The sequence below is a fragment of the Ixodes scapularis genome, unplaced genomic scaffold (genome assembly GCF_016920785.2).
Source record: "Ixodes scapularis isolate PalLabHiFi unplaced genomic scaffold, ASM1692078v2 PGA_scaffold10__122_contigs__length_95168666, whole genome shotgun sequence".
NCBI lineage: Eukaryota > Metazoa > Arthropoda > Arachnida > Ixodida > Ixodidae > Ixodes > Ixodes scapularis.
The window spans coordinates 91893997-91906158 of record NW_024609836.1 but is presented as its reverse complement, the minus strand read 5'-3'; the positions used below and the strand labels follow the sequence as shown (position 1 = coordinate 91906158).

The following is a 12162-nucleotide window of genomic DNA, read 5'->3' as shown; positions in this document are numbered from 1 at the left end:
AAAAAAAAAAAAAAAAAAGAAATGCGGCTTTCTTAGTTTTAGACGCGGTATTAGGAAGCTCGGGTGATTTCGTTTTGCCACGCCACGAATTGTTTTAACGTGTCTGGAGGACAGAAAATCGGTTTCCTGCGATTTCAGATCAAGCTTCAGATAAAGCGGAAGTTGCTCGAGCGCTTGTCAACTCTATTTAGTTTCATACAATGGGCAATTCCGATGTTTTCTTGCAAAGCAAGCTACGCGGAGAGCAGGTCGTCTTCTCGCGCAGGGGTTGTGGTGGTGTCAGTACGTCGAGCTCCAATTGGCTCTGATTGAAGGACAGTGGGTAGAACTCAAGGCAGCCTGCTGCGTCTATGACCTGCCGTTACCAAGCGGCCCCTATGCGCAGAACCCTCCCCTCTAGATTATTATATTCACTCTACGCTAAGCGTGTATTGGCCACGAGGGTGACGTCAGTGTTCGGCGAGGGCTCGGGACCAATCACAAGCTTCGTTCCGCAAAAAATGGCGACCGCCAATATTGCTCGATGGAGTTTTGAAAAGGGAGTCTATTGGACGGTACAGTCGCAGTTAACTAGTACTAAAATGAACGCGTATCGAGACGCATATTTCAAAATATATCCTTAGATATAAACATAGTTTCTAAAGAAAGGTACGAGATTACGACAATAAAAACTGTGCAGCTGGTGTCCCGACATTTTCAGTGCGAAGAAGTAAAGGGAACACAGATCTACATTTCTTATTTTGAGGGATGTATAACAAACCTACATTTCATATACCGTAAAATCCCGATAGATGCCCCACTCCCGAAAGATAGCCCACCCCTATTTTTGGCTTGATTTGCTATATTTGTTTGAACACCGAAAGATAGCCCACTCCTAATAACAGTGGTGTTGCGATCAATGAGGGCCTCGGCGTAAATGCGGCTAATTAGCTATGGCTGACGTTACTGACTGGGAAGTACAATCATCTTTGCTTCGTTGCCCCTCGCCACCATAACAGGCTTGGAAGAGACTCGACCTAAAAATTGCAATTTTTTCAACTTTTCTTAATTGTACACCCAAAGTTAGCCCACTGCATATTTTCACCCGATATGCTCGGGATTTTACGATAGTCTCAAAATCTTGAGCCTTTAAGAACAATATTATAAAAATAATAATATCACTTTTATTGCTTGCACGAGGACAAATGCAGAGGAAAATCTGCCAATGCGATATTGGACTTGACTGGCAGCGTACAAAAATGCAGTCTGCAGTACGAAATACGAGTGCTGTAAACCCTATCCCTCTACGGCAATGTCCAGCATATCGTTCCAACCATGTCATCCCAACGAATCTTTTATTTTTTATGTTACATCTTGAGATTGCCTGATATGTTTAACGTTAGGAAACGCCGTGAAGGGAAAAGGGAAGCACTGCAAGATTCGTACTGTACACAAAAGTAGGAAAATGAAAAGAAGGAGATAGAGAGGTAGAATAGAATTAGAGCATATCACCAATTAATCAGATATCCCACGCGTACCCATCCTCGCTTCACTAGAGATTTCCCGAAAGCACCTAGAAAAAAAAAATAACTTGTCATAGTTCCAAATTACTAGGAATTCTACCTAAAATATGGTTACAGGTACCAAGAAGTTCTGTACCTGAAGCAGAACTCATTAATTTGCAGGTATACCTGTGCCAAGGTACCTTATAAACAGCCCGCGCACACACAGAGTTCACACATTATTATACAGACATACGCAGGCGCACAGACACAAGCATGCATGAGCGAACACAAATGCATTAACACGCGCACTCGCTACACACAATAAAAGATGCGTGCCGTGGGGAAACAAAAGAGCCCAAGTCGCATTTCTTGAGAAAATTTCTTTGCGTTCACCAAAGAGCTGACGAATCCAAACGAACGTGAAAAAAACATCAAGATAAAATCAGCATCAACTATAAAAATAAATAAAAGCACGGAAACTAGGGGAAGAAGGCGGTAGGAAGAGAGAGAAAGAAAGCGAGGGAAATATGGTTCCAGCCAGAGGGATTTATCGGTGGCGTGAGAACCCGTGCGCGGCTGCACAACATAACTCACGGCGGCCGCCCCCGCCACTGCAGCTAGCTCACGTGGCACCTCCGATTGTTTGTTTATTTCTAAGGTTCGCGCCTCTTTCATCTGCACGTCTATTTTCTCTTCTCTTCTCTCGCTCCCGACATCTTGTTCTTCGTTCGTTCCCCCAGCTGCCCCCAAGTCGGTCACGCTACAGCTTTCGCCTCGCCGCTTCACACGAAAAAAACAACAAAAAAAGAAATAAGAATAAAAAACAGTTCGACGGGCACGGGGCACAAAACTCGCGCCCAGTGTTGCCTTGCGGCCAAAGTCCAGTGATAAAAAGAGACATCTTTGTATTCTTTCTTTCTGGATTGTCCTTTTATGCGTTACATTTTAGTCTTTCAACTCTTGTCGCTGTTGCGTTTTTTTTTTTTTTTTTCATTGCTGTCATAGGAGGGTGTACGAGAAAACGCGAGATAATGCGGGATTGAGTCACGCTAGGGGCGTGGCGGCGGCTCTGAACTCCACTAACGTCTGCCAAACATGCTCGATGGGGAAGCCGACCGTGGGACATGTACTGCGGCTTACGTGCTACCTGGAATTCAATTACACTCACGTGCAATTTATAGTCGTTGCCACTCGTGGAATAGGAGTATCATTGTTCGGAGAAAGAAAAATCACCAGTATTCAGGCACTCTTGCATCGAAACGCATAGACGACAAAATCGAGGAGTTTAATCCAGCCGATTGCTCGTGCAAATGGCGTCTCTTCCATCGCCGCAGTCGTGGCCGAGTGGTTAAGGCGATCGACTTGAAATCCATTGGGATCTCCCCGCACAGGTTCGAATCCTGTCGAGTGCGCAAACATCTTTTCCCTCTTTTACAGTTTTGATTTCCCAAGCTACGTCACCCTTACTAACTACTTTAAATAAAAATAAATAGAGAGAGACAAGCCAGTTTTACGACATTAGGGAGTTTTCGTAGATCGTTTTCGCCGTCCCGCTACCCGCTACGATACCTGCACCTCCACAGTCAAGGCAATCGGCGCGCAGGCGCAGTAGTAGCAACTTCTTCGTTGCGGAGGGCTTAGCGGAAGCGGAAACGCGGTCTACGAAAACTCCTTATGCTTATCACATAACGCAGCAGCAGAGCCACAATTTGATGGCAGTGTTTTGTCACGCCCACTGCCAGTGAATAGAATCATTTTTATCATGCTATATTAATGCCACGGACGTTTATATTAGGCGGCAGTATAGTCACGTTTCGTTAAGCTAAGCTAAATTAGGTTAGGGTTAAGGTACGTCAGTTTGTGTTCGTACCCTCTGTCATGAAAAATTTTTTTTCGTTTTATGTACGTGCATTTCTCCTGGGGACTGGCAGGTGTTTGGGGGAACAATAAACATGAATTGATTGATTGATCGATCGATTGTGCAGTGTATAGCATAGTGTAAAGAGCAGTGTATAGTGCATAGTATGGTGTAGACGGCGGTGTATAGTGTATAGCATAGCGTAGATGGCAGTGTATAATGCATAGCATAGCGTATAGTGTGTAGTGTACAAAGCCGTCGTCAAAGGAGGACGCCGCACAAACTCGGTACCGAGCATCTTCAACATGGCGGCGAGCCACTCGACCCGCCCCCAGAAGCGTCTGCCAATTTGCAGACGAATAGCAGACGGTAATGCTGTTAGGCGCGGACAGCCCCAGCGCCCCTCCGCGGCCGACGGTAGAATCACTTAAAAGGGTGCCGCCGGGGCGGTGCAACGCCCCCTTGCGCTCTCCACTTAATTGGCACAGAGTTTCGACCGCGGTTTGTGTTCCCCGACCGCGGTTGAGCCCGGTCAACGCCTCCTGGGGAACAAGGCCGGGACTTGTACGTCATCTACAAGAGGATGGTGCTGCGAACATATATTCGATACGAGCGCGACGTCAGCGTTCGGATTGCACTCGTGTTCTGAGTTCTGACCGTTCGGAGACAAGCCTCAGCTGACAGGTAACGCAGTGCTTGGGTCCAACCTGCGTGTGCCCTTCGCTGGCCTTCGAGTGGTGACGTGGAAAGAGCCAGTTGTTCGGCCTTATTACTCACGAGGTCTTGGCCCATTTCGGTCAATACGAAGCCCCGTTCGGGGCACCGAATTGTCCCGCAGACAGCAATCAGCGCCCGAAAAAGGTGTAGCAGAAAGAGGATGTAATATATATATATATATATATATATATATATATATATATATATATATATATATATATATATATATATATAACGGGCATGGTGGCGGGAGGCCGAAGGCGTGGGTATAAAACTGAGAAGAAAAAAACCCTTAGTGAAAAACAGCAACAACGGACGATTTAATCTTCGACGTTTCGGCCGGAGTCCGGCCTTCGTCAGGAAGCCGGACTCCGGCCGAAACGTCGAAGATTAAATCGTCCGTTGTTGCTGTTTTTCACTAAGGGTTTTTTTCTTCTCAGTTTTATATATATATATATATATGTGTGTGTGTGTGTGTGTGTGTGTGTGTGTGTGTGTGTGTGTGTGTGCGTGTGTGTGTGTGTGTGTGTGTGTGTGTGTGTAAATACACACACATTCGGAAAGACAAATTTTTTCTGGAAGTTTGGTGTGTGTACAAATACTTCGACCTTTGGAACAGTTGGCAGTAGCGCTGCCTTTAAATCAAAGGAGTCCTCTCAGTCTATGCAGTTAGCACAAATACGTCACTTTTTTTTTTTTTGCATTTTCGCACAACCAATTCTACGGCATAGATCGGTGCGACCCCACATCCGTGATATGAAACTAACAAGACAAAAAACACGAGTGATAGCGTATCTGAACACCCTGTCCTATCTACCATTTCTGCCAATATACACGGTGTATATATGTACACAGCCGACAGAAATGCAAATCTATCGTGTTATCTATAGCGGCGCCCAGGGAAGCTCCAGCCCGCCTAAACAAGCAGCAAGTTTCGTGGACATGGCGGTGTTATCACCACGTTCGGTCGCCTCTAGCTACAACGGCCCTCGGAGTCAGCCGAACGGACCGGCGTTCCCGTCGTACGAGGTGCGACGCCGTGGGCGTCCCCGCGGTCATTGCCCGCTCTCCCAAAAGATGGCGCGCGCTTCCTCCTTTCCTCGATACCCGGTCGAGGTCGCCCGGGTCCCTTTCGAAAGGTCACGTCTATTTAGAAGAAAATAAAGCAACGGGCCAGCGCAACCCGACATCGGCCTGACACGAACGCCGGCTAGTTGAGTCCCTGTCTCGAGTTTTGCGTTGAGGCCCGTGAAGCCGTCAAAGTGTCAGGAGTACAGCGTCCGCCCAAACAACTTTTGTATGTCCCTGAAGGCTGGTTGCGACCTTTTAGAACCGAGTGCCTCGGAACCTCTTAATATCTCTTACGACGAGAGACACACTGGCGCCATCTATTGGGTAGCAGTGGAAACTTGGCGGTCCCGCATATTTCCTATTTCTTTCGCGTATTATCCTTTCTTCCTTGGCTCGAAAAACTTTTGTCAACGTTGTAAACGAGCCTTTCTTATAGGTATTACGCCCATTTGACCTCGGAAATACCGCAAAACCTCCGCTCTTGTGAAATGCAGTTCCAGGGTCACCGCATAGATGGCGCCAACGTGCCAGTGTGTTCTCTCGCCCTAAAGAAATTTTGAGAGGTTTCAACAGGTCTCATCTCTCGGGGTCGAACTCGGTTGCAAGTGTGTGAACGGGCCTTAAATGCCGAGTACCTTAAAACTTCTTGGGATCTCTTACGACGAAAGTGACGAGAGAACATACTGACACCATCTTTCGGGTAACCGCGGAACGTTTGTCATTTCCGTATATTTCCTTTTTCTTTTCGCCCGTCATTTTCACTCACTTGGCTCTAAAAAAAAAAAAAAACATTTGACAACGTTAAAACGAGCGTTTCTCGTGGATTGTACGTGAATTTGAACCCGCGAATAGTGCGAAACTTTCGCTCCAATAAAACGCAGTCCCAGGGTCAGTTCACAGATGGCGCCAGAGTGTTCTCCCGTCGTAAGATCTCGCAAGAACTCAGTCGTAAGCAAAGGCAAGTATGTGAACGGGCCTTGATCAGCGAAAATGTTACGAGCTTCCTATACAGTGAGAAATTGAGAGAGAATTGAGGAGATGAGAGGGGCGAGCTCTGATTGGAACGATTAGGGGGTGCACGCAAAGGCAAGCTGCCTTTGCCTCTGCTCACTGTTCGAGCACGAGACACTGTGCGAGGAGCAGACGACGCTCTTGTTCGCTCTGATTGGAGGGAGACAGTGAGCTCACCTTTGCGTCTGACGTTTCCGTCCCCTCTCCTCTCTCTCTCTCTCTCTCTCTCTCTCTCTCTCTCCCCCCCCCCCCCCCCCCCCCTCTTCCTTACTTTCTAGTTCCAGTACGTTCCACACTCAGGGTCTTCTAAAAAAGAAGAATCGACATGTTCAAAGAAACTAATGATTCGAGCTGGAAATCGCTGCATCAACTGAGAAAGGGATCTTTGTAGTACGAATTGCGGGGAATAACATTTTCAGCGATAGACACAGAGCCAACTTTTGGAGGAAGGCAATGAAGGGTTGTCTGAATCTTTAGATTTGGCTTCTCCCGAATAATTGAGGGGGGGGGGGGGGGGGGGGGGGAACGTAATCTTTTCGGATTTTTTTCTTGTTTTCCTTGATTGTGCATGGGAAGATTGTCAACAGCGGAATCAACGACCGGCCGCCTCCATTTTTTGCATTATCGGTAAACAAGTGTTGGCGCCTTTAAATGCAATAACAAAAAACGTTAAGCACATTGTTTTCTTTTTTTTTTTCTTTGTTATGTCCGAAATTTGTTAGGCCTAGTAGAAGAGGAGCCTTAGTAGTACTGGGTCACAGGCGTCCCTAAAGCAGCAGTGACGCTGTTTGTACATAGTACACAAAAGACACTGTTCGCTACAGACACGGTGACAGACTGACCTACGGACACGTGCATTGTGACCGAGGCTTTACTGTTCTCAACCCCCGCGCGCACCGCGTGGTCATATCTACCCCGCGAACACGTGTGAAGCGCCGTTCACACATATGCAGCCGAGTACGACCGAGAGAGACCAGACCAGTTTTTAAGCCTATAGGCCCGTTCACACTCTTGCGACCGAGTACGACCGAGAGAGGCATGACCGGTTTTTAAGCCTCTTGCGATCTCTTAGGACCAGCTCCGCTGCAGCGGAGCTGGTCCTAAGAAGTCGCAAGAGGCTTAAAAACCGGTCTGGTCTCTCTCGGTCGTACTCGGTCGCAAGAGTGTGAACGGCGCTTATTGCGACCAGCGCATCCGGTCTTAAGAGATCGCAAGAGGCTTAAAAACCGGACTGGTTTCTTTCGGTCGTACTTGGTAGCATATGTGTGAACGGCGCTTTAGGCAACTACCGAGAACACACCCCTCGGCAAGAATTTGACCAACAGAAAATGAAGAATAAATATACTCTCTTACAGAAACTTTAAAAAAAAAAAAAAAGCTTTTTTACGTATGATAGCGAAGAATTCGCATAGAAGAAAAAACGCTTGTTGTAAACGTAAAAAAGAAATACAAAAAAAAAAAAAAGTCAGCCTTTTTATTTTTGTGAAGAAGGAAGACCAGCGGAGCTGTACTCGATACACTGTGTGCTTCTTCGTCGTCGTCTGTTTTTCGCGCTGTTTCCTGCGATGAATTCCCACCAATGCGCCCAACTATCCATTCTTCTATTATAGCTGGAAAGGTTGCCGCCATCTACGAGCGACGTCGGGAACCATACTGATTGTGAGCTTGTCGCCGGCGCTTATAGATGGCGGTACCTGTCCAGGTAGGTTTGTGTCGACATACACGGACACGATCCTGGGAAACCTAGCCTTTAACAGCTCCGCTGCAAAAAAAAAAGGGACACTATAGAGCAGAAAACATGGTTACAAACCCGAGGTACTTCAATACATGGTGCGCTGAAAAGAGAACGACCCTCTCCGCTCCACGTTTTCACTCGCGCGGGCACACATCTGGACGAGGGCCTGGGGACATCCGCAGCCACGAATGCCGCAACATTCCTCCGAACCCCCCAAAAAATAAACGAATAAATAATGATAATAATAAAAACATATAAAGAGAACTGCGGCGGGAAAACTCGAGAAACGCCCAGCCAGAGTACCGACCTCGGACGGTATGTCGACCGAGCAACCGCTTCTTTTTCCCAAGTCCGCGTCTTTCTCGGCAGTATATAGCTTCTGCTCCGTGCAAGCTTTTCACGAAGAACCGGTCAGGAGAAGAAGTGACACGAGCAGAAGAAAGCAGTCGATCGTCGGACACGGTCCTTTTGAGTCCGGCCATGAAAAGAAGCGGGGGAGTCTGAAAAGCGAACGAAACCGAAATCGATGCTTCAGCGGGTCTTTGAAACTCGCCTTTCCCTCCCGCACTCCTGCCACCACCCTCCCAGTTTTGGCGATTTCCCTTCTTCTTTCGGTTGGCAATTCGGTACTCTACCCCCTTGATGGATGCGGACGACGAACATCGTCTCCGTTTTACTTCTCTCCTCTCCTTCCTCCCTCCCTCTCTCCCTCCCCCTCCCCCTCCCCCTCCCCCTCCCCCCCCCCTATTCACACATACACACACGCACTTCAGGTCAAGAGATCCAACGAGTTAATAGATTCAACGCTTCGAGAGATGCAACGTGAGAGAAGATGTTTATTGAGTCAGAAGGTTTACTCGTTGGAGCTGAGTCAAGAAATGCGATATGGTTCAAGAAGCCCAAGGAGTCAGAAGATCCAACGAATTCGGAGATCCACGGCGAGACGGGAGGTCGAACGAGGCTAAGACATCTAACGAGTTAATACGTTCATTATACCAGGATCACTTGACCCGGTTACTATGTGACCGTTGGATGTCTTGACCAGAAGTGACAGTGTCATTTAAAACGATCGATAACAATAGGTAACCTTGATGTTGCTTGTGCGTTCGTGCCTCCATGAGCCTTATCAAGAGGACCAGCAGATTGCAGCCTAAAGGTCAACAGACTCAACCTCTCGACCTGAAGTGCGCGATCTCTCTCCATCTCAAGGTTAATCTCTCTCTACCAATGTATCAATCAATATATCTGTCGTACCACTCACTCTCCGAAGCACAGGTTTTTAGACATAGGTTCTCCCGCCTATTTAAATTGTATCGCTCCGAAATAACTCTCCGAAGGAAGGCGGTCACTTATCTCCACGCTATGACTCAGCGTAGAAAGGTCCGTAAGGGCCGAAAACATTCACGCACTCACGCACGCAGGCACGCACGCACACGCGCGCACACACACGCACATATATATATAAACAAAAAGTGTCGCCGTTGGAGAAACCCGTTTTCTTGTTTCTTCTACTCTACCGCAGCATTCAATTTCGAGGCCAGCTCTAAAAGCGTTCCATAAAGGCCCTCGCCGCGCGCAACACAGCAGGGCAGGCTCTTTGAAGCTTCGCGAGTGTGTAAGCGACTTCATAAATCCGTCACCCCTCTCGCGCGTTACCGCGCGCCGCCAGCAACCAACAACAGGCACAAAGGGGTCCCCTTTTTTACCTCGGGTTCAAACCGTCCAAAACCGGTCCCAGCACAAAGTCGTCCACCGGCTCAAAAAGACAGCTCCGTCAGACGTGACCAGCCGCGAGGCGACCTCTCGGCGAGGCCTCATACTTTACGATGGACAGTATATGATCTCTATGCGATGGACCGCTGCGGACGGGTGGCGCTACGAGCGGTAGTGCTGTGCCCGCTACCGAAAATAAGCAACGAAGCGGCGTTACTCGTTAACTCGTCAAAACTTGACACGTTACTGAGACTCGTTACCGTCCCGCAAATGTTACGAAACACCGCAACCGTTACTTCCAAAAACTTCTCAAGAACGTTACGTGGATAGTTGAGCGCCTGGGTGTCTACATTTTGACGATGAAAGATGGACACAGAAGACGTCTGCATTGTCTTCTTTGTCTCTCTTTCGTTTCCGTTATAACGGACGTTACTTTTGCGTTACATTAGATTTCGGTTTTCGGCACGATAAGCGAAAGTGACGAACTGCGACGGCACGAGCGATTTTACGATATCTTTATTCTCCGTTCGTGAAATTTGCGCAATGCAGAGCGGTTCGCACGGCGCGCTGGATATATAGAGACTGAGAATGTGTATTATTTCGCAACAAAAGTAACGAGTATCGAGTGACGTAATTTCGTATACATTACCGTCGTTTCAGATTTTAATGGGTACACTAATGTTAATACGTTACTAAATGAAAAAAAAAAAAAAAAAAAAAGTCACGCGTTACATTCAATACGAGCCACCATATGCCACTCCGAGGCCGCCTTTGACCGTCGATAGAGGACGCAGCGACTAGCCGGGCGCGTAGTCACGTGATTCGTTCGCGGAACCTGATTGGCTGGGATGGCTCGTAGCGCCTGGTGCGGTCCATCTCGTAAAATGAAGCCGAGTGTTTTATCAAGCGGTGCGGCCATAAACAAGTCGCGCCTCGGGTCACCAAAAGAAGGCACGCGTGCGACGCATTGAGCGTCCCGAGAACAAAGCACTGCGCACTTTGATCTCCAGGCGTTTGTTTTTATGTTGCGTGCATTTTCAGTTCAACGACACCTCCTTTCATCATTCCTTATATAAGGGGGTATGCGGACTGCAAGTTCGTCTGCTTTTTGCGCAAGGGTTGCGATGATGTAAAAACGCCGAGCTCTTATTGGATGATTGAAAAGAAGAAGAAAAATGAAAGCCGTTTACAAATCCCTGTAACGCCGAATTGGAGCGCAGCTCTTGAGGAGGAGGAGGGAAGGTATACTGAAAGGAGTCACGTCACCTGCGGGTAGTCACGTGACCCCGGGGGGGGGGGGGGGTCACGTGATCTCGGGGGAGGGGGGGGGGTCACGTGATCTCGGGGGTCACGTGACCCCCCCCCCCCCCCCCCCCCGGTTACGCCGACGCCGCTCAGGCTGGAAACGGGCCCCTAAGAGCTGCGCTCTAAAAAGGATAGCGGGTAGACCTCAAGGCATCCATCATTGAGGTCTACCCACGATCCTTTCAATCGAAGCCCATCAGGCGTCGTTTTGACGTCGCCTCATCTCCTGCGCAAAGAAGCAGACGACTTGCTCTCAGCATACGCCCGAATTTTCGGAAGTCCTTGGTCGTATCTTCTGGGGTATATGGTGCCTGGATGGTGTCTTGACTGGTGCGCTTAGCGTCCATGATGCGGCCCATGAATTGAAAGTGGTCCCGAATCGTCACCAAATGACGTCACAGTAGCTGGTGTGTCGTGCTGTTGGATGTCGCGATCATGACAGTGCCAGAACTATTTCGAGCCGCTGATGAAATGATTATGCTTAAAACTAATGAGGAAACATAAACAATACCAGCAAGAAAAAAAAAACGATCTTGTTAACAGTGCTTAAGCTAAGAATAACGCGGCACAGTGCGATCCAAACAACCACTATTCGCACACTCCTAATATACCTATATATAATCCGACGAGTGAGAGCGTTCATTCTTTTTCTTCTACCTCCTCTTCATCCTCCATCCTCCTCCTCCTCCCTATATATATATATATATATATATATATATATATATATTTTTTTTTTTTTTTTCGGAATACAGTCGAGTTGAGAACTCAACAGAAGCGAGACATTTGGCCGAATCAAAACGTCACCTGGGTGTACTATCCCCCCATTGTAACATAAACGTTGTAGCGGAAGCGAAATGTGACCGGGCTAAACAATCATAAAAAAAAAAAAAGACCATGAAAAAGGGAGGAGTGGGTGTACGCTTCTTACGCTGTACCGCCTCAAATCGGCGTCGCAAGAGAGCAAGGACCTCTCACACGCCGGGAACGCGTTTTCCGACCGAGGACCTGCTCGAGTCACTCCCGGTCACCGATCAGGAAAATACACAAAAGAAAGAACCGTTTCGTAGCGACTGGGGATCATCGCACCGACCGTGTGCGGCGGCAGACCATTAGCGAGACCATCGCGATTGCACATGCGCCGCCCGACGGCAAGGTCCATGGGCCGCTATCGACGCCGTAACTTCGCACCAGTGTATACAAAAAGAAACAGTTAGTGGAAGGCGACCCAAAAAAAACGGGTACGTCGCCTCAGAATTGCATATACTGCG

The 12162-nt window shown here is 48.1% G+C and overlaps 1 protein-coding gene and 1 non-coding gene across 2 annotated transcripts in view; one reads left to right on the top strand and one right to left on the bottom strand.

The window, feature by feature from the left end:
* LOC8043662 (inactive tyrosine-protein kinase 7) overlaps positions 1-12162 on the bottom strand; it is a 115139-nt gene that overhangs the window by 78973 nt on the left and 24004 nt on the right. The window lies entirely within an intron of this gene.
* Positions 2815-2896, top strand: Trnas-uga. The gene has a single exon. It is a non-coding gene; the product is annotated as a tRNA-Ser (tRNA).